Raw genomic sequence first — 26,462 nt, forward strand, 5'->3', positions numbered from 1 at the left:
GGGCTCAGTACCTTAAACATTGCTGCAACTGAAAACATTCACCGGCTTTCAACAGTACCGGTTCTCAAGAACATCCATGTCCGTCACCTCTGGTTACTGTTATCTCACGCGGGGTGGTAGGCGCGCAGCCATTCAGCCCGCTGGGCCCTCACATACTCGGAGAGGGATTGGCCTGGTAAGCGGCGCAGCCTTTGAAACGGTTCATAATTTGGCTGCAGCTCTGTTTCTCCGGCCTCCGGTTTTGGCCCCTCAGCCCCCAGCGGGGGTGATGGGGTAGCTGGACGGGACGGCTGTGGGCTGCCAACAACAACCACCGGATGCGACACCGTGCTCCGGCGAATCGCCAAGATCGCCGATGCTTCCTTCACCTGATCCCCTTCTGCCGGCTCGGCTACCGGTCCAGCAACTGCTTCTGGCGATGCCGCCGGAGTGCTTCTTGGCCGACAAACTTCAGCGGTCACCGGTCTCTGCTGCGTACGCCTCCTGTACTGGCAATATTCCCACTCTATCTCCTGCTGCCACTGCACGGCCTCCTGGACAGTGGGCATCCGGGTCACTCCCACTGCGAACAGGCCCCGGCAACCCACTTCTCTTCTGAATTTTACCTTCTTACCCGGATACAGGGTATGGAGACGCTGTGGTAACCCCTCAGTGTCCAAATTGACTCGATTATAAAAGAAATGTTCTCCGGTCTCATCATCTTCTATAAACCCGTATCCCTCGGCCTGGTTAAACTTGACCACGGTGCCAATACTACACTGCCGGTCAAATTCTTCACTGCGGGACCCGGCCATTATTTCCCTTGCCACGGTCTCGGCCAGGAGCCTCTCCTGCACCGGATCTATTTCGGGCGGTGGGGACTGTCGCCGGGTTAGGGGTGCCGGCTTCACTGGCTCCCAGATAAACCCCCACTCATCTTCCTCAAACTCTGGGATGTTTTGCCAGCCCGGGGCCTGGACTTCTGTGGGGGGCGGAGGCCCTACCTTGACCGACGCAGCCGCCTCCGGACTCTGGAGGGATGCTCCGAGTGTCCCGCTTCCCAGCGTCAGTTGGGTCGTGTAGGTGGCCCGGACTTCTGTGGTCGTTTTCCCGGTAACAGCATCCCACGAGGTGACACACGTGACCTTTGCGGGCCTCTCCGGTCCTCCGGTCACAGCCGGTAACTTTATGGTAGGTGCCTCCTCCACTAAGCTTCGCCTCGGGCGTCCTCTTCCTAGACCTGTTGTCACCAGCACGCCTGCTTCGGCTCGTTTGTCTGTCTGTGTCTCCATTTTGCTTAGCGCAGGCCACTGAGTCGGCATCTCCTGTTGCTCTAGCTGTAATGGCGCCGGGGAAGGTGGAGGCGGACCTTCTTTTCCCGCTCTTGCATGCACTCCACCCCCGGCCTCACCCACCAAGTCGACCCAGCGTAGGCAACGCCTCTTCTTTCCTGCAACGCCGCCCACGTCTCTAGTCCTCCGCAGCATCTTGGGGCAAGTACCTCCCCTCTTTAGGCGGCACACTCTGCACTTCTTCTTCTTCACCGGCCAGCTCAGTGTTTTGCGTTTGGCGCCAATTTTCCGCGCCTCCACTGTGTCTATGAAGACAGCGGCCATCTTACCGCCATCTTGCGACCAGTCCAATGCCTTAGGCACCACTTGGTCTTCCTCACATTTTTGGGTCGGGGTTCCTTGCAGACAGGCTTCACCCTGCTCGCAGCGCCACTTTGTAACGGGGCAGGGGGTGCCTTGGGGGGTGCTGTCATGGCCGCTTTATGCATCAGGCTCACCCCCGGCCCGGCCGTCACTATTAAAGGATGGGTTCCGTTTGTGGGGCAGAGTGTGGATGGCAGGGGCTCTTCTTCAGGCTCAGTAAAACGCCACAGACATTCAGTCGGTAAACCAAAAGACACTTTATTGAACATCTTGCTGTACAGTTTCAGCACACCAACCCTTCAGGTTCAAAGTACAATTCTTGCCGGGGGACTACTGTCCTTTTCTCTTCTGCGGGCGTTACCCGTCTACTTCTGTCTCTTCAGCTATACACGTACTCCACTACTATGGGCTTTACCCACACACTTCTGTTTCTCTCTGTCTATGCTCGTACGGGTCTTACCCGAGTACTTCTGTCTCTGCGTGGTCGAGGCACTTTCTCTTTCTTTGGCTATCTGCCATGTGTCACTCCCACACTCTGCCCCGTTGCTTCTCTCTGTCTCTACACACACTTCTGCACTAACTACTACTCTCACTCTGCTACAGAGTCTTCTAACCCTCCCTCTAGGCTGTCCTGCCCCTTTCTTCCCTGTCACTGTTCCCCTGGGGACCACTGTTCCACCCTGACACCTAGTGGGGACACCAGTTACTACTACAAACACAAATAACATCACATCAGCATCACTTGCTACCCCAGCGTGGGGCATCTTCAGGGGGGGAAAACTGCTTCTTCGTTACCAGGGGTCCGTCCACCCCTTACAAGTTTTTCAAGAGGATGTAGCTTCAGGAATCTCTGGCATTTTTATTATCCTGAAGCATCCATTTTAGTGTTTTTGTTTGTTCGCTTCTTGAGTGCTTTGCGCTTTTTTGTCATTTTTTGTCTGACAGCTTTTTTTTTTAACTATTTTCCAAAGTTGTGGGGGCATCTTTATTATACTGGCGTTTTTTAGACTCTTTTTTTTTTTTTTTTTTTCAATTCAACAATGAAGAAACCACTAGTGGTTTTTCAAACAAAAGCGCTGACAAAATGCTCTGTGTAGGCATCACAATAGACTTTACAGAGCATGAGTTAAAATGGCTCAGACCTAAACACTAGAGTATACAGTATTTGCAAGAATTAGTAGCAGACACAGACAGAAAAGGACCCTGTGCAAGAACAGTATATGTGCCTCTTACCAGTGGCGGCAAACCATGCGGCCACTATGAGGCCCATGAGTTGGAGGGGTGTAGCACCCACGGGGAAGGGGTTAAATGTACTCATTGCCGGGCCGGTGATATCGGGTCCGGGATGTCACAGGTGGCCCTGCCCGGCTTCTTGGCCCCGAGGTGTACAATAAAAGGGATGGATGATGGGGATGTTGGGAGTAGAAGTAATTGTCTTGTGACGCCACCAGCGGTACGCGACCAGGAAGTAGCTACCGCTGCGGTCGCTGTCCTCTAGGGCGGGTGGTGACGAAGCTAGGATAGTTCAGCTTGCCGCAGGTGAATCTAGGCTCCAGGAAGAATGATGGGGGTGGCAGTCTATGGTGGCGTGCACTAGGGTGAAGGACTGAGGACGCCGACAGTAACTGGACAACACAGGCAAGAAGTTTTGTTTACCTTTTACTGGTCAGTTGTTATAGTCCCGAGTTACAGTGGTCCGGTCAGCCTGGTAGCAGTGGGGGATCTCTCTTTGCCAGGTGAATTGGAGGCCTTCCCTAGTGCGCTCTGTGTATTGATCGCTGTGGCCTGAAGCAGCACAGTGTGCCTCTTCATAGATGCAATTTGCCTTGCCCTTTGTGGTGGGCAGCGCGAGCCGGATGCAGGGCCCGCTTGTATTTATGCAGCCCCAGGCTCTATGGTGCTACTTCACCTTGGGGAGTCTCTGGTGAGCCAGGAGATATAGAATCTCCTGCTGTCCGTGTTTTACCCCTGTGCCATTAGCACCCGACAGTCGAGGACCCCGGTGTCCTAATTCTTGAGCTTAGTCCTGGAAAGCTTGCATTCAGCTCTCTTACAGTGACCGTTCTCTTTGCTCGCCTCCGTGTTCTGAGGTTCCTCTTCCTGTTTCTCTGTCTAACCCCTCCCCAGCCCAGAATGCACAGGGAAGCTTGTCCCAACCAGGACTTGAGCTCCCCCTTTTGGCCTGAGTTAGTGTTGTGTGCGTTTGTAACTGACATGGAGATTTTCCCCGCTGCTTCCAGGAATAGCATTGCCCCCCGATGAGGAGAACAGTACCACTGTGGCTCCCATGACCACTGGGGTGCCACGGGGGCCCAGTGCCAGTCATCACACTTTCAACTGTACCGTTGAAAGCAATGGTGAAAGAGGGAGTGCTTCACTGACACTCTCTCCTCCATCATTCCACTAGTGTCACTATAAATGGAGCATTATAATATATGGAGTACTAAAGGCGATGCATTATAATATATGGATGACTATGGCATCTACATTATATTATATGGAGTGCTATGTGGGGCCCATTATACTATATGGAGGACTATGAGGGTGCATTATACTATGTGGAGCCAATTATAATATATGGGAGGTTGTATTGGGGGTCATAATACAGTGTGAAGAGGTGTGGAGGCCATTATACTGTATGTAGTTCCAATATACTGCATGGAGAGCTGTGTGGGAGGGCACATTTGGGGATCATACTGTGTTGGGGTCCCCATACTTTGCTGGGGTAGTTAAGGAGGTACAGTAAATACATTATATTTTGTGTGGAGGGTACTGTGGAGAAATTCAATGTAGTGGTATCATACAGTGTCTGTTGGGCACTTTTGTTGGCATCATACATTTTTGGTGCAGTGAAAGAGTAATCTAGGGGCTTCAATTGGAGGAAAATTGTTTTGAAAGGGCTGTAAAGTAGTAAGATATGTTCTTATGTGACCCAGACGAATATTATGTTTATTTACTTATTTATTTGGATTTATTGTTAACCTTGGTCCTAAATTGATTGTCCCTTTTAATGTCTGAGGGTGAAATAAAACAGATTCTTCATCTTATACAATGTTTGAACTTTGTGAATCTGATCTGATATACATGATTCTAACATTGTTGTTTATTTTATACATTTTATTTATTTCTTATAATAAACGGTATGAAAGGCAAGAATAAAGCTAAATATTAAATTCAACAATCCAGTCACATGGTGTTTGGCTCTAAACTCACCATGTCATGGAGGCATCAGACGCTGGTCAGACTACAGACTCTAAAGGCCCCGTTACACGCAACGACATAGCTAACGAGATAACGCAGGGGTCACGGAATTCATGACGCACATCCGGCCTCGTTAGCGACGTCGTTGCATGTGACACCTATGAGCGACCGCTAACGATCCGAAATACTCACAAAATCGTTGATTGTTGACACGTCGTTCAGTTTCCAAATATCGTTGCTCATTCTGGACGCAGGTTGTTTGTCATTCCTGAGGCAGCACACATCGCTACGTGTGACACCCTGGGAACAACGAACAACAGCATTCCTGCATCCTCTGGCAACGAGGTGGGAGTGAAGTTCATGCGGCTGCTCTCCGCCCCTCTGCTTCAATTGGTGCCGTGCTGTGTGACGTCGCTGTGACGCCGCACAAACCGCCCCCTTAAAAAAGAGTTTGTTTGGCGGCCACAGCGACGTCGTTAGGAAGGTAAGTTGGTGTGACGCGTGCCTGCGATATTATTCGCCACGGGCAGCGATTTGGCCGTGATGCACGAATGACAGGGGCGGGTGCTATCGCTAGCGACATTGCTAGCAATGTCACTGCATGTAAACCAGCCTTAACACTCTTCACTATGCTTCCTCTGGTGCTTCTGAGTTGCCTCGGGCATCAAAAAGCTGTGTGCTCATTAGTGATAGGACTAGAAGGATTTAATTTCTGCTAGCCTGCTGGTTACCTTTTGGATCACATGTTGCAGGAGACCTATCACAGTTACTCCCCGCCTTTTTAAGATTGAGGAATTTGTCTTCCAGTGCTAACTATAGCTTTTTGCTAATCCGGTCCATGTGCTGTTGTGCTCCAGTAACTGGTGATTTACTGTTTGTTGCTTGGTGTGCACAAAGTGAACCATCTGCTTTAATGAAAGTTAATTAAAGTTAATGAACCCATCGGCGAATATGCATGAATCTTGTTTATGAGTTTTTCAGATGACATGACATTACACGTGATGTGAACATAAGCTAAGCTTTTGGTAATGAAGAAGCCTCTCCAGATGTCAGCCTGAGATATGGGGAGCATAAACTGCTGACAGGTTCCCCCTTAATATACTCTCTGCTGTTTTAAGTGATTTGTTTTATGGTCTATAAGAGTAAATATTTTAAAAATTATGAGAATGCAGCTGGTATTATAATATAGAATATACTTTAAAAATCAAGGAGTAGTTACAAACAATTAGGTTTGCTAGGCTTTGAAAGGAGTGTATTGGGAGAAGAGAAAAAGAGAACATAAATCATGAGAGCAGAGATTAGGAACAGATGTGAGTGGTAGGGAGGAAAAGTGGAGCGTGGGAAAGAATGAAAGAGGGAGAAGGAAAAGAAAGCAAACAATGACACAGAATTGTGAAAAACAGACACTATGAATGTGACAAACAATCGCAAGTCTTTTACAGCAAAACTTTTTCCTAAGAACTAATGCGATTTAGGCTATCACTTGAAAGGATAACAAAACGTGTCTTATAGCTATCAAGATGCAGTTTTTTTATTGATGGCCTATCTGATCGTTGGTAGTGTGACACCCAGTGTAGCAAGCCAAAATAACCCCTCCCAGATTAAGCCCAGGTATAGTTTGGCCTAGGCCAGATTATACCCCGGCAGTTAACTGTCCTAGGCCAAACTACACCGCGAGTTGTAAAATAGCCTAGGCTAAACTATACCCCTCCAGGCCACAATATACCCATCTGACGTGGAACTGGTATAGTCTGGCTCAGGCTACAGTTTATGTGGCGCCCCTGACCTGGTCAGGCACCACTAAGTACTGCACCCATGCTGGGGGCAGTACAATACAGGTAATCCAGAAGGCTGACCGAGGTGTGACTACACAAGCGCATAGTAATCAGGTCTCACACATCTAACTTTGGGAGGACTCCTGAGAGATTCCAGGAGGGGGCGTGGCCTCCATGTCCACTCAAGGGGTGTGGTAGAGAGCCTGGTTGCTAGGTTGCGTAGGCAAGAACAGGAGAGGAGGAAGTAGTGAGCCGGTTTAGTGTGCAGCTCAGGGAGAGCAGACGTGAGGAGCAGACCCTGGAGCTGTTGCAGTGTAACAGCATCCGCGCAGTGACTTCCAACGGGGGAGATTGGTCACCTGGTAGTGCCGCCCGAAATCCACCCAAGGCTAGAGAGAGCAAAGGGGTGGCAGAGTAAGGGGACTGCCAGGGAGGTACCAGGCCAGCAGGAGTAACAGGTCCCAGTGCAGAGATAGATTCACCTTTCTTCTGCCAAACCTGCCGGTGGGGGCACTCCAGACCCACAGCATACCACCACAGAGTCCGAAGCCACGTAGCAAAGAGAGGGCCCATAGTTCACAGGAGGCAAGCAGCCGGAGTTACCTGGTCCAGGCTACAAGCAAACAGGCCAAAACAAGGGGAGAACAGGCAGCAGCAACTTCCCTGGGTGACCCCCGTAGGGACTTCAAGTCGGGGTCACCACAAAAACACAAAGTACTAAGGAAGGCGAGTTAGTAGTCACCCTCATCACTCAGCCGGAAGGATTCCTGGTTCCAGCCTGGCTCATCCCAGCTACGCCCGGGTCACTCACTCTGCCACCTAATGTGAGTAAAACCCCTGAAAGACATTCTGCTTGTGTTTGAGTCATTCTGCGACCTGTGGTTCCACACACCTACACAGGGCCCTGGGGCTTGCCTCACTCTCGGGAGGCCACTACAACTGACTGCACCCACTATCAGCCCCAGGCACCCCTTAATCTGCAATGGCGGTCACCCTGACCGCAATACCGAGAGTGGCGTCACGACAATCCTAAAAGAAGGTTCCCTACCTGTGACCACACTGTTCCATCCACGTGGAGTCCCTGAAGGTAATGCACCGACACAACACCTGTGGGGCTTTACATATACCTTGGGGATTAACTGATCTAGGCCAAATTATACCCCTATCTGTATAGTGAGCTAGGCCAAACTATAGCCCTCCAGGCCAGAATATATTGGCTTAGGCCAAGTTATACCCTGGAGTATAAACTAGCCTACACCACTTTAACCACATGTACAGTCAAGACTGTGGAAACACTCATTCTGGCCTGCTACACCGGCTGCTTCACTAATCAGCTGTTGCAGTCAGTGGATGGCTATAAGTCCTTGAATGCTTCTGGAACACAGCAGCTCCATCCAGCCAAAATACATAATTCTGGCATTTTCAATTTTTTTCCGTTACGCTGTTTACCAATCAAATTAATTTATTTTACATTTTAACTGAATGTGGCAATAACAAATATGTTTATTTTTTCTTTTTTTTTATTTCAATGGGACAATAGAGTGGTGATTTGAACTTTTGAGGGTTTTTTTTATTTCTTTCATGTTTTTATAACTTTTTTACATTTTTTTATCCTATTTGGTATTTCCCTTAGGCCCTCTTCACACGCACAAGTCTCCGATATGTGTTAGGTCCGTTCCTGCACGTACCGGAGATACGGGCACACGTAGACCCATTAAAATCAATGGGTCTGCGCACATGTGCGTGTTCTGCCATGGAACGTGTGTACGTGTGGAGCATACGCGTGTCCGTGTGTTCCACACGTAGACATGTCCACATTTTCTCCGGCATCACGGGCCGCATACGGACCACACGCATGTTGTGTGGATGCGGTCCCGTGTGACACGCGCCGGAGAAAACTCACGTGTCAGAGAAAAAAATAATCTTTACTCACCTTCTCCAGCCCTCTTGTCTCTGCCGCTGCTGTCACTTGCTGCTGACCGCCGCTCATTATGCTCATTTAATATTCATTTCACTGCGGCCGGAAGCAGCAGCGGGGAGTCGGCAGGGTTGGAGACCAAAGTTCAGCACGACGGACAGCGACGCCAGGAACATGTGAGCAGAAAGTTCCCGTTCTCCGTGTATTATCACGGATAACACACGGAGAAGACACGTAGTGCCATAAATACGGCACACATTGGGGAAAATGCACCTTTGACACGTCCGTGAAACACGTGCGTGATTTTCACGGACGTGTGAAGGGGGCCTTAGGGGAATTGAAGCTGTGATATTCCGATTGCTTGTGCTGTACAGAGCAATGCATCAGCACTGCTCTGTACAACAGAAATATTGACTTCCTATTAACGCCGGCACTTAATCAGCGTTCACAGGAAATTCAACATAACTGTGACAGGGGTCATTAGCTGACCACTGGCTGTCATGACAACCCATCGGCACCCTGCGATCATGTCACGGGACGGCTGAAGGCAGCAGAGAATGACGCGCTCCCGCCAGGACGCGTTAAATCATACTGTCGGAGATTGACAATGGAATTTAACTAATTAACAGGTGCAGATGGATCTCTGATCTGCCCTCTGCTGTTAGGCGGGCTTTGCACACTACGACATCGCAGGTGCGATGTCGGTGGGGTCAAATTGAAAGTGACGCACATCCGGCATCGCATGCGACATTACAGTGTGTAAAGCCTAGATGATACGATTAACGAGCGCAAAAGCATCGTAATCGTATCATCGGTGCAGCGTCGGCGTAATCAATAATTCCGCTGATGCGACGGTCCGATGGTGTTCCTCGCTCCTGCGGCAACACACATCGCTGTGTGTGAAGTCGCAGGAGCGAGGAACATCTCCTACCGGCGTCACCGTGGCTTCCGTAGGTTATGCGGAAGGAAGGAGGTGGGCGGGATGTTTTCATCCTGCTCATCTCCACCCCTCCGCTCCTATTGGCCGCCTGCCGTGTGACGTCGCAGTGACACCGCACGACCCACCCCCTTAATAAGGAGGCGGGTCGCCGGCCAGGGCGACGGTCGCAGGGCAGGTGAGTTCATGTGAAGCCGGCCTAGCGATAATTTTCGCTACGCCAGCTTTCACAAGATATTGTACCTGCGACGGGGGCGGGGACTATCGCGAGCGACATCGCAGCATCGGCTTGCGATGTCGCAACGTGCAAAGCCCGCCTTAGAGGGACATCAAATCAGCCGACGTGTAGAGAACATTGCTGGCTCGCCATGTGATACATCATAAGTCATGAAGGGGTTAAATTAAAGCTGTTGTTTTTTAATTAAATTCAAATTGTACCCATTTAATATTGCTAGTCTGGTGGATTATGTCCTTTTAATATAATTCTAAATGTTGTTCATCTGTTATATAACTGCTTATGCTACTGACATTTTCAGTCAATGATTGAAGAATGTAGACAGCCTCTTACCTTCCCAGCTTGTGCTCTTCTCCACATGCAGCAGCTCAGTTACTATATATTGCAGTTAGTGGTAATTCTGTAATGAAATAATATCCATTTGATTTTTCCATATTTTGGCATACTTTTTGCACATAGCAGAAGTGATAAGATGCATACATACAAGGATATGAGATGCAGTCACAAACGTCTGAAACCTGTTTGCTCATCTTGTCAATAAAGCAAATATTTAATACTAGCTGTTCTCAGCCAGCTAACGCTCGGCTCAAGGGTATACAGCTCTCCTCCCCCCAAGGGTATACAGATCACCTCCCTGGTTTATAGATCCCCCCAAATGTATACAGCTGTCCTCCCCCCAAGGGTATACAGCTGATCTTTCCCCAAAGGGTAATCAGCTCTCCTCCCAAGGGTAAAAAGCTCCCTTCCCCCCAAGGGTATACAACTCCCCTCCCTCCAAGGGTATATAACTTCTCTTCCCCAAGGGTATACAGATTTTCCCCCCAAGGGTATACAGATTTCCCCCCCAAGTGTATACAGGTGCCCTCCCCCCAAGTGTATACAGCTCACTTCCCCCACAAGGGTACACAGTTCACCTCCCTGGTATACAGCTCTCCCACAAGGGTATACAGCTGTCCCCCCAAGAGTATACAGCTCAACTCCCTGGTATATAGCTCCCCCCAAAGGTATACAGCTCTCATCCTCAAGGGTATACAGCTCTCCTCCCCACAAGGGTATACAGCTCACCTCGCTGGTATATAGCTCCCCCCAAGGGTATACAGTTGTCCTTCCCCAAAGGGTATACAGCTCTCCCTTCAAGGGTATACAGCTCCTCTCCCCCAAGGGTATACAGCTCCTCTCCCCCCCAAGGTTATACAGCTCCCCTTCTCCAGGGTATACAGCTCCCCTCCCCCAAGGGTATACAGTCCCCCTTCCCTCCAAGGGTATACAGCTCTCCCTTGGTGTGCAATGTACACAACAGGATTTGTCTCTGTGCGTACAGGACATGTGATGATGTCACAGAGAGGGAAGGAGTCGGGGGGGGTCACATGATCAGTTCTTAAGTATGCAGGACTTTGTTGTGCTGGTTGTCATGGTGCTGGATGAGGTGAAGTTTATGTGTGGGGTCAGGAGGGATTTAGAGTGTGGATGTAGCAGAGCTATAGGTGTAATGTGCGGGGGCGGAGCCGCGTGTGTAATGTGGGGAGCGGAGACACATGTGAAATGTGCGGCGGGGCCGTGTGCGGTACTGTGGGGGGTGGAGCTGTGTGTGGTAATGTGTGTGGGGGGCGGGATTAGCGAGTAATCACAATGGCTCTTATTTATATAGATTTCAAGGGAATCTGTCAATAAGATCAACCACTCAAACTGCATGTAATGGCATTGGAGAAGAGCGGATTGATTCACAGAGGATCGACTTCCTTTTGATTTCCTGAAATTCACAGGTCCCTATGGATTAAAACACATTGCACTTCAATTTGTGAGGGTCGGTCAAAAAAAAAGTGCTGCGGAAGACTCAGAGAGTGGGTTAATGGCGTCAGGCACAGGCTTCGCCATCATGCCTGGCAGCTATCACATCACATGGTCTAGAGCAGTCAAGCACTGGGGTTATCACAGACAGTATGGTTGCCGGTCAAGGAGGTCCATTTTATGCTTGTACAGTGTAGGGATAGGTGCTTAGAATACACAGCATAGGGATAGCAAAAAAGGAATAACGTTTGGAACACCATTCTAAGTCTGAACTGGGTGCAAAAAAACCTAAAAAACATCACTATGGGGAGATAAGGTATGCACACCAGTGACTATGTAAGGGGAATACATGAAATAGCAGAAACTGCTGTGTGAATACTGACTTGAAAAATCCAATAGCTATATGTAAAAGTGAAAATGTGAAAAATGGAATCTGCATTACTGCCATGAACATATGAATCAAGAGAAATTTAGCTACTGAATTGATCAATGCAATAGAGCCCCAACACTACGCCAAAGTATTTCTCTACGTTGGGGTCCCTAGCTTGTGTGTGTCCTCTCATGCAGTTAAAAAACTTACCGTGTATGGGAAGCTGAGACCCAGGCTATTTATACGTATGATATGGATTGGCAATAGGTGTGGTTGGGGAGGGTCCACAAACGAAAAACTACTGACAAATAAGGCTGGTTTCACACATCCGGCTTTTTGCCGTTTTGCCGGATGCGGCACTCTCCCGTACAGTTAATACAGTACAATGACAGTGCAACAAGCGCCGGTCACATGCTGTCATGTGACCGGCGCATGTGACCCGGAAGTTACAGCGCTGTCATTGTACTGTATTAACTGTACGGGAGAGCGCCGCATCCGGCAAAACGGCAAAAAGCCGGATGTGTGAAACCGGCCTAAGGAATAACGTTTGGAACACCATTCTAAGTCTGAACTGGGTGCAAAAAACCTAAAAAACATCACTATGGGGAGATAAGGTATGCTCACCAGTGACTATGTAAGGGGAATACATGAAATAGCAGAAACTGCTGTGTGAATACTGACTTGAAAAATCCAATAGCTATATGTAAAAGTGAAAATGTGAAAAATGGAATCTGCATTACTGCCATGAACATATGAATCAGTATTCACACAACAGTTTCTGCTATTTCATGTATTCCCCTTACATAGTCACTGGTGTGCATACCTTATCTCCCCATAGTGATGTTTTTTAGGTTTTTTGCACCCAGTTCAGACTTAGAATGGTGTTCCAAACGTTATTCCTTATTTGTCAGTATTTTTTCGTTTGTGAACCCTCCCCAACCACACCTATTGCCAATCCATATCATACGCATAAATAGCCTGGGTCTCAGCTTCCCATACACGGTAAGTTTTTTAACTGCATGAGAGGACACACACAAGCTAGGGACCCCAACGTAGAGAAATACTTTGGCGTAGTGTTGGGGCTCTATTGCATTGATCAATTCAGTAGCTAAATTTCTCTTGATTCATATGTTCATGGCAGTAATGCAGATTCCATTTTTCACATTTTCACTCTTGCATATAGCTATTGGATTTTTCAAGTCAGTATTCACACAGCAGTTTCTGCTATTTCATGTATTCCCCTTACATAGTCACTGGTGTGCATACCTTATCTCCCCATAGGGATAGCAAAAGGCTGAATGCAAATCTAGCAGGATCGGACATATCAATATGAACTGATTGATCTGAGATATACAGCAGTATCAGCACCTTAATCTTTTTCACTGCAAACAAGTGTATAAAAAAATCTTTCTCAGAGGCTTTTCAATATTGAAATAAGTAATTAATTAATTTTAGCAAAATTACATTTTTGGGAAAAATTAGGTAATCTTGACAAATTCAAAATTGAAAAGATCCACATTAAGTGCTCTGGGCAGGACACAGCACTAATGAGCTACTAACGAGCTACTATCTCCCTACACAAATCTCTTTAGCTTCATTAAAAGTTCACTGTCTACATGATGTCAGGTAAGGAAATCAGACAGTGAGCTTTCAATCGAGTTTAAGAGGCTGATGGTGGGCGGCAAAAAAGTCTCGGAAAGCAGAGACTTGTTAAGTGCTATGTCACGCCCAGAGCTCTTAAGGCCCCTTTCACATGTCAGTGTTTCTGGTACGTTTGTGCTTTTTTTTAAACGTACCAGAATCACTGACATACGCAGACCCATTATAATGAATGGGTCTGCTCACACGTCAGTGATTTGTCAGTGCACGTGTCTCCGTGCAGCGTACCCGCGTGTGCGTGATTGCTGCACGGAGACATGTCCATTTTTTTCTGGCATCACTGATCTCCCACGGACCACGCAGTGGTGTGGTCCGTGAAACACGTGCCAGAAAAAAACGTACTTTTAAAATAAAAAACATTTTAAGTCACCCGGCGTCCAGCGATGTCCTCTGCAGCCCGTTCTCCCTGCTGCTTCTGTGCCGGCTGATTACTGTCGCGCATATTCATTATGCACGACACAGCCGACCCGGAAGCAGCTGCTGCGGGGGTCACCGCCGGCCGGATGTTGCGTCGCGGGAGGATTCAGCACCATGGAGAGCGGGAGCGGGCGCAGGTGAGTGAATCTCTAAGTGCAATCACGGGCCACGGAGAACGGAGCCCGGATTGCACTTAGACAACCCACGTGTACCGTGATTTTCGGCACACGCAGGGACATGTGCGTGTTTTACACGCCAGTGAAAAACGTCACTGTTTTTCACTGACGTGTGAAACGGGCCTAAAGCACACCAATCACTAGGATTTTCCTATATAACCTAAAGCCGGTGCTATACTGGCGGTGCGCTATGATGCTGATTCTATAGATACCTTTATTTGTGACAGAGAAAAAGGAAAACACGATCAGACGTCCAATAAATCTAATTAAATTTATTCAGAACACCACATGTGTAAATGCTAAAACCATCTACAGTGACCGTGTATAATCCTCAAATAGAAGGATATACTGATAATATAACAAATACTCATACATAGATAGCAACACAAGGTATGCTGTATACTGTAGGTACATGACCTTTTAAGGTATTTTCACACTTGCGTTTATTTCCTTCCGTTACAATCCGCCCTTTTGGAAAACAGCGGAATCCGTTAACGGATTCCGCTGTTTCCCATAGACTTGTATGGGTGACGGATTGTACCAAAAGGACCTGCGTTGCTTCCGCTGGGCGACGCTCCGTTGCTTCCGCCCAGCGGGAGGAACGCAGCATGTAACGTTATTTTGAGCAGCGGAATCCTCTGGATTCCACTGCGCATGCTCTTTTTTTTTTTTTTTTTTTTAAATCAAACTTTATTTTGGCTCGCGGTGGCCGAACGTTCAGCTGAGCGCCCGGCCGTCGGCAAGCGACAGCGCTCAGCTGAGCAACTGGCCACCGGCATGCCCGGCCGCCGGCAAGTCACAACGCTCAGCTGAGCGCCCGCCCGCCGGCATGCCCGGGCGCCGGCAAGTGACAGCGCTCAGCTGAGCGCCCGCCCGCTGGCATGCCCGGCCGCCGGCAAGTGACAGCGCTCAGCTGATCACCCGGCGGCCGGCTGCAGGGAGCGATCAGCTGATCACTCGGCGGCCGGCTACTGGGAGCGATCAGCTGATCACCCGGCGGCCGGCTGCAGGGAGCGATCAGCTGATCACCCGGCGGCCGGCTACTGGGAGCGATCAGCTGATCACCCGGCGGCCGGCTACTGGGAGCGATCAGCTGATCACCCGGCGGCCGGCTACTGGGAGCGATCAGCTGATCGTTTACAATAGTCTGCCGCTGGTAAAACTGTAAAAAAAAAAAAATCAAAACGAATTGCGTTGTTTTGCAGCATCCGTTGTATCCGTTGTGGCACTATATGCAACACATCTGTTGCATCCGTTACACAACGCAATGCAACGGATACCGTTCAACGCAAGTGTGAAAGTACCCTTAAACGTATAACTACCCATAAACAATAATCTTTATTAAACTATTAAAGGGAACCTGTCACCACTTTGGCCTATAAGCTGCGGCCACCACCACCGGGTTCTTATTTACAGTATTCTAACATGCTTTATATAAAAGCCCAGGCCGGGCTCGGCTATAAAAAAACACTTTATAATACTTACCTAACGGTCGCGCGGTGGGCCTAATGGGCATCTTCGTTGTTCGGCGCCGCCTCTTTTGGCCATCTTTGTTCTCCTTCTTCTCTAGCCGTGGTGCATGACGGGTCTGACGTCATTCACACTCACGACATTCCGGTCCTGAGCATGGCAGATCAAAGTATTGTAGTGCGCCTGCGCAGGATCAGCGAGTGTGTATGACATAGGCGCGTCATGTACCCAGGCTTCAGAAAGAGGACAAAGATGGCCGAAAGAGGAGGCCCCGGCACCGGACAACGGATACGCCCATTAGGCCCACCGCGCGACCGTTAGGTAAGTATTATAAAGTGTTTTTTATGTTCTCACAGTGGCCTGGGCTCTTATATACAGCATCTTAGAATGCTGTATATAAGGGGGAATAACTCTCCCTCTCTTGGTCCTGGCTGACAATGGCACCTTAGGTGTGTGGTGCCCTGCATTCTGCGGGGGCTGACCCTCTTTATTCCTAACTACCTTAAAACCCCTTCACGACCGGCCGATTTTTCGCTTTCCGTTCTTTTTTTTCGCCATTCTTTTTCTGAGAGACGTAACTTTTTTATTTTTCAGTCAATATGGTCATGTGAGGGCTCATTTTTTGAGGAACGAGCTGTACTTTTAAATGAAACCATAAGTTTTACCATATAGTGTACTAGAAAACGGCAAAAAAAATTCCAAATGCAGAAAAATTGCAAAAAAAGTGCGATAGCACTATGGTTTTTGAGATATTTTATTCACTGTGTTCACTATATGGTAAAACTGATGTGTGGGTGTGATGCCTCAGGTCAGTGCGAGTTCGTAGACACCAAACATGTATAGGTTTACTTTTATATAATAGGTTAAAAAAAAAATCGGAAGTTTGTCCAAAAAAAGTGGCGCACGTTTTACGCCATATTCCGTGACCCGTAGCGTTCTCATTTTTCGGGATCTATGGCTCAATGACGGCTTATTTTTGCGTCTCGAGCTGATGTTTTTAACGGTACCATTTTTGCGCAGATGCTACGTTTTGATCGCCTCTTATTGCATTTTGCGCAAAAGTTGTGGCGACAAAAAAACATCGTTTTGGCGTTTGGAATTTTTTTGCCGCTACGCTGTAAACTGATCAGATTAATTGATTTTATATTTTGATAGATCGGGCGTTTCTGAACGCGGCAATACCAAATGTGTGTATATTTTTTATTTTTTTAACCCTTTAATTTTCAATGGGGCGAATGGGGGGTGATTTGAACTTTTAGGTTTTTTTGTTTTTTTTTTAATTTTTTAAAACTTTTTTTAACTTTTTTTTTTTATTTTACTAGTCCCCCTAGGGGGCTATTGCGATCAGCATTCCGATCGCTCTGCAGTATCTGTTGATCACAGCTACAAGGCTGTAAACAGCAGATACGCTCTCTTTCTCTTTTGCTGTGCCGCTGGCACAGCGAAAGTGAAAGCAAGTCAGGTGTAGTACAGGAGTCATCACATGACCCTGTGCTACCATGACAACTATAGGAAGTCAGGTGATCGCGTAAGTAAATGTTTACCGCGATCGCGCTTATAATGGCGCTGTCACATATTGACGGCGCCATATATGGGGTTAAACGGCACGAGCAGATAACGATTCTGCTCGTGCCTAGCTGGCACACTTCTCAGCTGTGAAAATCAGCTGAGATGTGTGCCGATCGCAGCATGATGCTGCCGGCAGACCGCGGGCAGTAACATTATGACCGCAAGGACGTAATTTTACGGCCCGCGGTCGTTAAGGGGTTAAAGGATACCCACCACCAGCCTCCAAAAAGTGCAAGGTGCAATAAAAGTAGCACACAATTACCAGACACAACACGGGGTGGTATTAGTAGTTCATAATACCAACCTCCCCAAAATATAGGAGACTCTCCACACAGATAATAAATGACCACCGAGTCATAGTTATGTGGCACAAATATGCTGAAAAAAGGTTCAGTTGAAAAAAGTCACACTACTAAATGCTGGGGTACTGTGTTATTTCATCTGTAATTTGTCTAGGCTGATTAGAATATCAAAAATAGCTCAGTACTATCCCAGCCTATAAAGACTTACTGATACATCCTCTCCTATTCAGAAAGGGCACCACACACCTAGGGTGCTTAAAGCCCAATTGTCAGGCAGGGCCAAGAGAAGGGAGAGTTATTTCCCCTAGGGTCCTAGGTCCATCAAAGTATCTTGCATGTTCCACTCTTACATCAGGTTCCTCTACATTAATCCCTAATACCTTGCTACCTAGTGTGCACTTACACACTACACGCACATTGCGTGTTTGATTGTCTGTTTGAGTATATTGGTTTTAATACTTTAATAAAGATTATTGTTTATGGGTAGTTATACGTTTAAATGGTCTTGTAATTTCTGAAGTACCCGAGGATATCTTTTTGGTCTACTTATGCTGTATAGGTAACAATTAGTGATGAGCGAGTACTAAAAAGCTCGGGTGCTCGAAGCTCGGGCCGAGCCTCCCAAGATACTCGTGTACTCGGGCCGAGCAACGAGCCCAATGTTATCCTATGGGAGACCCGAGTATTTTTGTGAAATGACCCCCCGGCAGCATGGAGAAACCCTAAAAATGTCACAAAAGTCTCAGAAGAGTGCTCAAATGACATGGCAACAGCATGGGGAAGACCCCTTGAAGCATTTATCACTCAAAAGTCACAGCTGTGAACAATTTTGTCCGCGTTACACGCCATTTTTACGGACTCACCAGAAAACCTTCCAAAATGACCCCAAAATGATTTTTCATGGCAGAAATGTTAAGGGCACATACCCAATAGTGAGATAGAGCTGGTGTATGTTACTTTTTGAGATTAATACATGAAAGATTTTACGTGAAAACATTGTGTGGCACTCCGATGTCCCTGAGAAGAGACGTACATGAAGGCCTCTTGAGTCTAATGTGCCCATTTTGAGGAAGTGAGTCTTTGTAGTATTTTCCTTTGCCAGGGCAGTCCAAAATTGTGAGGTTCACCAATGCCCCTGCATACAGACGTGCATGAGGGCCTGTAAACCTGAAGTGCCCATTGGAAGGAAGTGGGTCTATTGTAGTATAGCCCTTAGGCAGGGCAGCCAAAAATTGGGAGGCTCCACATTGTCCCTGAAAACAGACGTGCATGATGGCCTGTAAACCTGAAGTGCCCATTGTAAGGAAGTGGGTCTATTTTAGTATAGCCCTTTGCCAGGGCAACCAAAAATTGGGAGGCTCCACGTTGTCCCTGGATAGAGACGTGCATGATGGCCTGTAAACCTGAAGTGCCCATTGTAAGGAAGTGGGTCTATTTTAGTATAGCCCTTTGCCAGGGCAGCCAAAAATTGGGAGGCTCCACGTTGTCCCTGGATAGAGACGTGCATGATGGCCTGTAAACCTGAAGTGCCCATTGTAAGAAAGTGGGTCTATTGTAGTATAGCCCTTAGGCAGGGCAGCCAAAAATTGGGAGGCTCCACATTGTCCCTGGATAGAGACGTGCATGATGGCCTGTAAACCTGAAGTGCCCATTGTAAGGAAGTGGGTCTATTGTAGTATAGCCCTTAGGCAGGGCAGCCAAAAATTGTGAGGCTCCACGTTGTCCCTGGATAGAGACGTGCATGATGGCCTGTAAACCTGAAGTGCCCATTGTAAGGAAGTGGGTCTATTGTAGTATAGCCCTTAGGCAGGGCAGCCAAAAATTGGGAGGCTCCACATTGTCCCTGGATAGAGACGTGCATGATGGCCTGTAAACCTGAAGTGCCCATTGTAAGGAAGTGGGTCTATTGTAGTATAGCCCTTAGGCAGGGCAGCCAAAAATTGGGAGGCTCCACATTGTCCCTGGATAGAGACGTGCATGATGGCCTGTAAACCTGAAGTGCCCATTGTAAGGAAGTGGGTCTATTGTAGTATAGCCCTTAGGCAGGGCAGCCAAAAATTGTGAGGCTCCACGTTGTCCCTGGATAGAGACGTGCATGATGGCCTGTAAACCTGAAGTGCCCATTGTAAGGAAGTGGGTCTATTGTAGTATAGCCCTTAGGCAGGGCAGCCAAAAATTGGGAGGCTCCACATTGTCCCTGGATAGAGACGTGCATGATGGCCTGTAAACCTGAAGTGCCCATTGTAAGGAAGTGGGTCTATTGTAGTATAGCCCTTAGGCAGGGCAGCCAAAAATTGGGAGGCTCCACATTGTCCCTGGATAGAGACGTGCATGATGGCCTGTAAACCTGAAGTGCCCATTGTCAGGAAGTGGGTGTATTGTAGTATAGCCCTTAGGCAGGGCAGCCAAAAATTGGGAGGCTCCACATTGTCCCTGGATAGAGACGTGCATGAGGGCCTGTAAACCTGAAGTGCCCATTGTCAGGAAGTGGGTGTATTATAGTATAGCCCTTAGGCAGGGCAGCCAAAAATTGGGAGGCTCCACATTGTCCCTGGATAGAGACGTGCATGATGGCCTGTAAACCTGAAGTGCCCATTGGAAGGAAGTGGGTCTATTGTAGTATAGCCCTTAGGCAGGGCAGCCAAAAATTGGGAGGCTCCACGTTGTCCCTGGATAGAGACCTGTTAGGTTCTTAGTGCCTCCGTGCTTGCATTTAAAAACCGCACGTGTGTGCCTGTTGGTGGCAGCTTTCCGCTGCATTTGTGTGAGTTTTGCAAAAACTTGGATATAACGCACAAGTCTAGTGAATACACATCAGCACAGCATTGCAAAATGCGCAAGGGCGTTGTCAACGAACAAGGAAGTGGACGTGATGGTGGTGCAGGCAGAGACCGAGGTTGTGTGCAAGCTCTAATTTCGCCACAACAAAGGGCCACATCTAGTCGCTCGCACGTCCTGTCCCAAATTCTTGGGGACCGCAGCAGTACACCACTCTTGAACCAAGACCAGTGTCAACAGGTTGTTAGTTGGATAGCGGATAATGCTTCCAGTCAGATTGGCACCACCACAAACACTCTGTCTTCCACACGGTCAAGTGTCAGTAGCCGTGATACTGCACCGCACATTTCAGAACCTGATCCTCCTTCCTACCACCAGGCCGAGTACACGTCCACGGACATTACTGATCCCACACTTGGACACTCGGAAGAGCTGTTCGTTCATGTTTCCATTCACAAATTCTGGCCTCTCGCCAGCTCCTGTTGAAGTGGGCCATGACGAGATTGTATGTACAGATGCCCAAATATTTGAGCAGCCACGTTCTCACGAAGTTGGCAACGTGTCTCAACAAGGGGTGGACGATGATGAGACACAATTGTCAGGAAGTCAGGAGGAGGAGCAGGGTGCGGAAGAGGAAGACGACGTGGTGGATGATCCAGTAACTGACCCAACCTGGCAGGAGGATATGCAGAGCGAGGACAGCAGTGCACAGGGGGAGGGAGGCGTAGCATCACAACAGGCAGTAAGAAGCAGAGTGGTGGCCCCAGGCAGACGTCAGGCAACTGTTCCCCGGAACAACACGACACAAGGTGCCTGTACAAATGTTAGGTCTTCCCGAGTCTGGCTGTAATACTATTGTATGTATTGAGGATTTCGATTGCGTTAGGGCAATGACAACCAGAGACAAGTTCTTGGTGCAAGACGTTTATAATATGCAACCAGCAAATATGTACATAAACGGAACAAAAACACAGTAGAACATAAATACAGGAAATACCTTCCAGGGACGGAGCGAAAGGGAATTCCCGGGACCGCGCACCGGACTCCCCCAGGGAGACCACCAAGAGCGAACCCCTATACAGGGACTGTCTGGCAATCACCCCAGAAGCCCTAAATGCGCAGCAGCCGGGACACAAAAGGGCAATAGGTAAGTCCAAAAATGTCCGTACGTGATGTGAGTCCAGAGTGGTATTAAACGGAAGGAACCGGGCAGAAGTGCCGACCAAAGACGGCAAACGGAGTCCAGGCACAGCTAGATGATACCAGATGAAGCCCAGAGTCGGTGTCGGTTGTTTTCCAAGAGGATCCGAATAACAATCAGGAACCAAAAGCAGCAGGGCAGGAGCACACAGGAAGCAGTATACTCAGGCACTGGACTAAGCTTTAGGGGCGGCTTTTAAACAGATGGACAGGAAGTAGGGCAACAGAACAGAAAACTCCATGTTAACAAAGGGCAAGCTCTTTCAAAAGAAAACTGGAAAACCCGGAACTCTGACACTGGCAGTTTTTTAAGTTGGCTCCAGATGATACTAAAAAGGCTATTTGCAACACCTGCCATGCCAGCATCAGCAGGGGTACCAAAACTAGCAGCCTGACCACCACCAGCATGATCAGGCACATGTCAGCCAAGCACCCGACTTTGTGGGAAGTACAACAGAGTCGAGGAGCAGTGCTTGCTGATGTCACTGCTACGTCTTCGCTGGTTGTGCATGCGAGCCAATCCCCTGTCCATGCTGCCTGAGAACAAGCCTCCTCCACTCCTGCACCTGCAGTTGCCTACGCAGAAAGAACACCATCATCAAGCACGTCCTTGTCCCAGCGCAGCGTTCAGTTATCCATTTAGCAAACCTTTGAACGCAGGCGCAAATACACTGCCAACACCCCACATGCCACAGTTCTAAATGCTAACATTTCGCGACTGCTTGCGCTGGAAATGTTGCCTTTTAGGCTGGTTGAGACAGAAGCATTCCGCGACCTGATGGTGGCAGCTGTCCCACGTTACTCGGTCCACAGCCGCCACTATTTCTCCCGGTGTGCCGTCCCCGCATTGCATAACCACGTGTCACAAAACATCACACGTGCCCTGAACAACGCTGTTTCAGCCAAAGTCCACCTAACCACAGACACGTGGACAAGTGCATGTGGGCAAGGCCGCTACATCTCGTTGACGTCACACTGGGTTAATATTGTGCAAGCTGGGACCCAGTCTGAGCGAGGGACGGAACACGTCCTTCACACACCAAGTTTTGCAGGCCCTACCTCAGTCAGGGTTTCACACACACTCTACAGCTCCGGAATGTCATGCTCCTCAGCCTCCTCCTCCTCCTGCGCATCCTCATCCACTTTACCCTCCACACCAGTCCCAAGCTGGAAGTGTCGCGGGCGGAGGAGGGGACGGTGCGCTCTCCCACTGCTCGGGTCCGGCTGACGCTGCTCTACGGCTGCTGCTGCTCGTTGGCTCGAGCGATGGCCGGATCCCGGGGACTCGAGCGGCGCTACTCGCCCGTGAGTGAAAAGGGGTGGTTTGGGTTTTGGGGATATTGTCCGTGACGCCACCCACGGTTGTGGTGATTGTGTGGACACCACCGCTGCTCTGGACGGGGATCCCGGGAGCCTGTGACAGGGAGCAGCTTTGTTGTTATTTCTCCCCTCCGTGGGTAGGGGGGTTGGTTGTCCCGGGGCCTGGTGATGGGGTAGAGATGGATGACAGGCGGGTTGCGGGGCCTGATGAGGTGCAGGGTCGCAGGGGCAGCGCTGTGCCGCACGGCACGGAGGTACTCACTCAGCCCAATGATGATGACACAGTTCACGGTAAAACAAGTGGCTGGATGGACGGGTCACTCGGACGGCTGCGGTTGTTCCTCCCTGCAGGTTAGTGATGACTGTCTCTCCCTGCACCTAAGTTAAGTGTTGGTAGTGATGGTTTCCCAACGGTAACCCGCTCCCCGACCTGGATATGGGCCGGAGGAGCCCCTTTTGCCCACAGGCGCTGGCCCTGGGAGACGGTTACCCTTGGCGGTGGCGGTGTCTCCCCTTCACGGTTGGACGGTTGCCTTCTATCTGGACTTGGCTGTTTGGAAACCCTGAGGTTCCCTTCACTAACGGATTTGGCAAATTCACGGCGACACCAAGCCTTGCCGGGATCCGAAAGTCCTCTGCCAATGGTGCTGGCTTCTCTTTGTATACCGGTCCGGTACGGCCGGGTCACCACCCGTCCACGGTCCTTACGGCAGACTCCAATCGGCCTCCACTGCAGACGGTCACCACATCCTGCCAACCTTGCTGTCCTGTCCGGGCCACACACCCGGACCAACTTCAGGCTCTTTGCTGTCACTTTTCTCCTCTCTACTACTTTCCTCCTTCCACTTCCTTAGCTTAACTCTCACTGCCTGTGTTTTCCCTCCTCCTCGGTGGGTGGAGACCAACCGCCTGGCTCCACACCCTGGTGTGGACAACAGCCCCTGGGGAAGGCAACAAGGATTTTGTGTTTTGACTATGATATGCCTGCAGGGAGTGTGGGGTGTTTAAGTGTTGTGCTCTGTGGCCCCTGGCTTGTCCAGGGCGACACAGAAGCACTGCAACACTGCCTCGGCGAAGCGGCAACAGGCAGTGCTGAAGCTAATCTGCATAGGTGACAAACCCCACAATGCAGAAGAGGTGTGGACAGCTCTGAAACAGCAGGCAGATCACTGGCTCACAACTCTGAACCTAAAGCCAGGAAAGGTCGTGTGTGACAATGGCCGGAACCTGGTGGCGGCTTTGAGGCGAGGCCAGCTGACACATGTTCCATGCGTGGCCCATGTGCTCAACCTCGTGGTTCAGCGGTTTCTAAAGTCATACTCAGAGCTGTCTGATCTGCTGGTAAAAGTTCGCCGCCTGTCTGCACATTTTCGAAAGTCACCTACTGCTTCAGCCGGCCTTGCCGGCTTAAGACGCCGTTTGCATCTTCCGGCACACAGACTGGTGTGTGATGTCCCCACGCGTTGGAATTCAACTCTGCACAAGTTGGTCAGGATATGTGAGCAGAAGAGGGCAGTTGTTGAGTACCTGCATCACCTAAGCCGTCGGGAAATGGGTCAAACTCCACACATAACACCTGAGGAGTGGAGATGGATGTCCGACCTATGCACCATCCGCCAAAACTTTGAGGACTCCACCAAGATGGTGAGCGGCGATGACGACATTATTAGCGTCACCATACCGCTTCTCTGCCTTCTAAAATGGTCTCTGCTCAAAAAACAACCATGATGCATTGCAGGCGGAGCGCGATGAGTTTGAGCAAGAAACAGTAGTGGGTGTGGGTGATGATAACACACAGCCCAGCCTCGTCTCATCACAACGTGCAGTGGAGGACTATGACGAGGAGGAGGATGAAGACATGGAGCAACTCTCTGGCCAAATTGAGGATATGACATGCAGTCATATCCTCGGTTCAGCGTGGCTGGCCAGAGGACAGGGTAGATGATGAGGAGGAGGAGGAGGAGGACAGCATGTTCAGTCATCGTGTTGGTCAGGATACTGAAGTGATGGCTGTTAAGAGTCTGGCACACATGGCTGACTTTATGGTAAGCTGCCTGTCTCGTGACCCTCGCGTTAAGAACATCTTGGCCGACAATCATTACTGGTTGGTAACACTGTTAGACCCACGCTAAAAGGAGAACTTTATGTCTCTTATTCCCGAGGCGGAGAGGTCAGGCAAAATGCAGCAGTTCCAGAAGGCCATAGTCACGGAAGTAGGCAAAGCATTCCCCTCACAAAACGCTAGCGGCATAGGTCAGGAATCAGTGGACAACCAAGGCGTACAGCCGAGAGGGGCACAAGTCCAATCCGCCAGAGGTAGGGGAACAGTCTTTAAGATGTGGGACAGTTTTCTCAGCCCCTCACATACCACAGCCCCTGAGGTGAGGGGTAGTGCCACAAGAAATCCTAAGTTTGCCCAGATGCTCAAGGAGTACCTTGCAGATCAAACAACTGTACTCCGACATTCCTCTGTGCCTTACAATTAATGTGTATCCAAGCTGGACACGTGGCATGAATTGGCTCTCTACGCCTTGGAAGTCCTGGCCTGCCCTGCCGCTAGCGTTTTGTCAGAGCGTGTTTTTAGTGCCGCAGGTGGAATCATTACAGATAAACGCACCCGCCTGTCAACTGTAAATGCTGACAGGCTGACTCTGATCAAGATGAACAAGGGTTGGATTTGGCCAGACTTCACCACACACACCAACAGCAAATTACAGCGGAATTTAAAGTTTGTAACGGGAATTTGCCATGTACCTCCACTCACCCATGGTAACACACTTCTGGACTTTGGCTAATCGCTGGACTGCTCCTCCTTCTCCTCATGCGCCATCATGGTGACCGTTACAATAGTTAAGCCGTTGTTTCAGGTATACCCCCAGTGGTAAATTTTTTCGCCCATTCTTTCTGAATGGGCATTACAACGACAGGAGACCCGCTCCTTTGCAATGGGAACAATGTTTTGAGGCCCTCATGCACATCTCTATCCAGGGACAATGTGGAGCCTCCCAATTTTTGGCTGCCCTGCCTAAGGGCTATACTACAATAGACCCACTTCCTTACAATGGGCACTTCATGTTTACAGGCCATCATGCACGTCTCTATCCAGGGACAATGTGGAGCCTCCCAATTTTTGGCTGCCCTGCCTAAGGGCTATACTACAATAGACCCACTTCCTTACAATGGGCACTTCATGTTTACAGGCCATCATGCACGTCTCTATCCAGGGACAATATGGAGCCTGACGCTGCCACCGACTGCCACACACGTGCTGTTTTTAAATGCAAGCACGGACGCAATAAGAACCTAACTGGTTTTTAGGAGCGACAATTACTGAGAAGTCTGACACTATCAGACACTGCTGACTGACGTGTATTATACACTAGACTTGTGCGTTATATAATAGTTTGTGCAAAACGCGCACCTGTACCCTGCCACCGACTGCCACACACGTGCTGTTTTTAAATGCAAGCACGGACGCAATAAGAACCTAACTGGTTTTTAGGAGCGACAATTACTGAGAAGTCTGACACTATCAGACACTGCTGACTGACGTGTATTATACACTAGACTTGTGCGTTATATAATAGTTTGTGCAAAACGCGCACCTGTACGCTGCCACCGACTGCCACACACGTGCTGTTTTTAAATGCAAGCACGGACGCAATAAGAACCTAACTGGTTTTTAGGAGCGACAATTACTGAGAAGTCTGACA

This window comes from Anomaloglossus baeobatrachus, chromosome 1, assembly GCF_048569485.1.
Source record: "Anomaloglossus baeobatrachus isolate aAnoBae1 chromosome 1, aAnoBae1.hap1, whole genome shotgun sequence".
Classification (NCBI taxonomy): Eukaryota; Metazoa; Chordata; class Amphibia; order Anura; family Aromobatidae; genus Anomaloglossus; species Anomaloglossus baeobatrachus.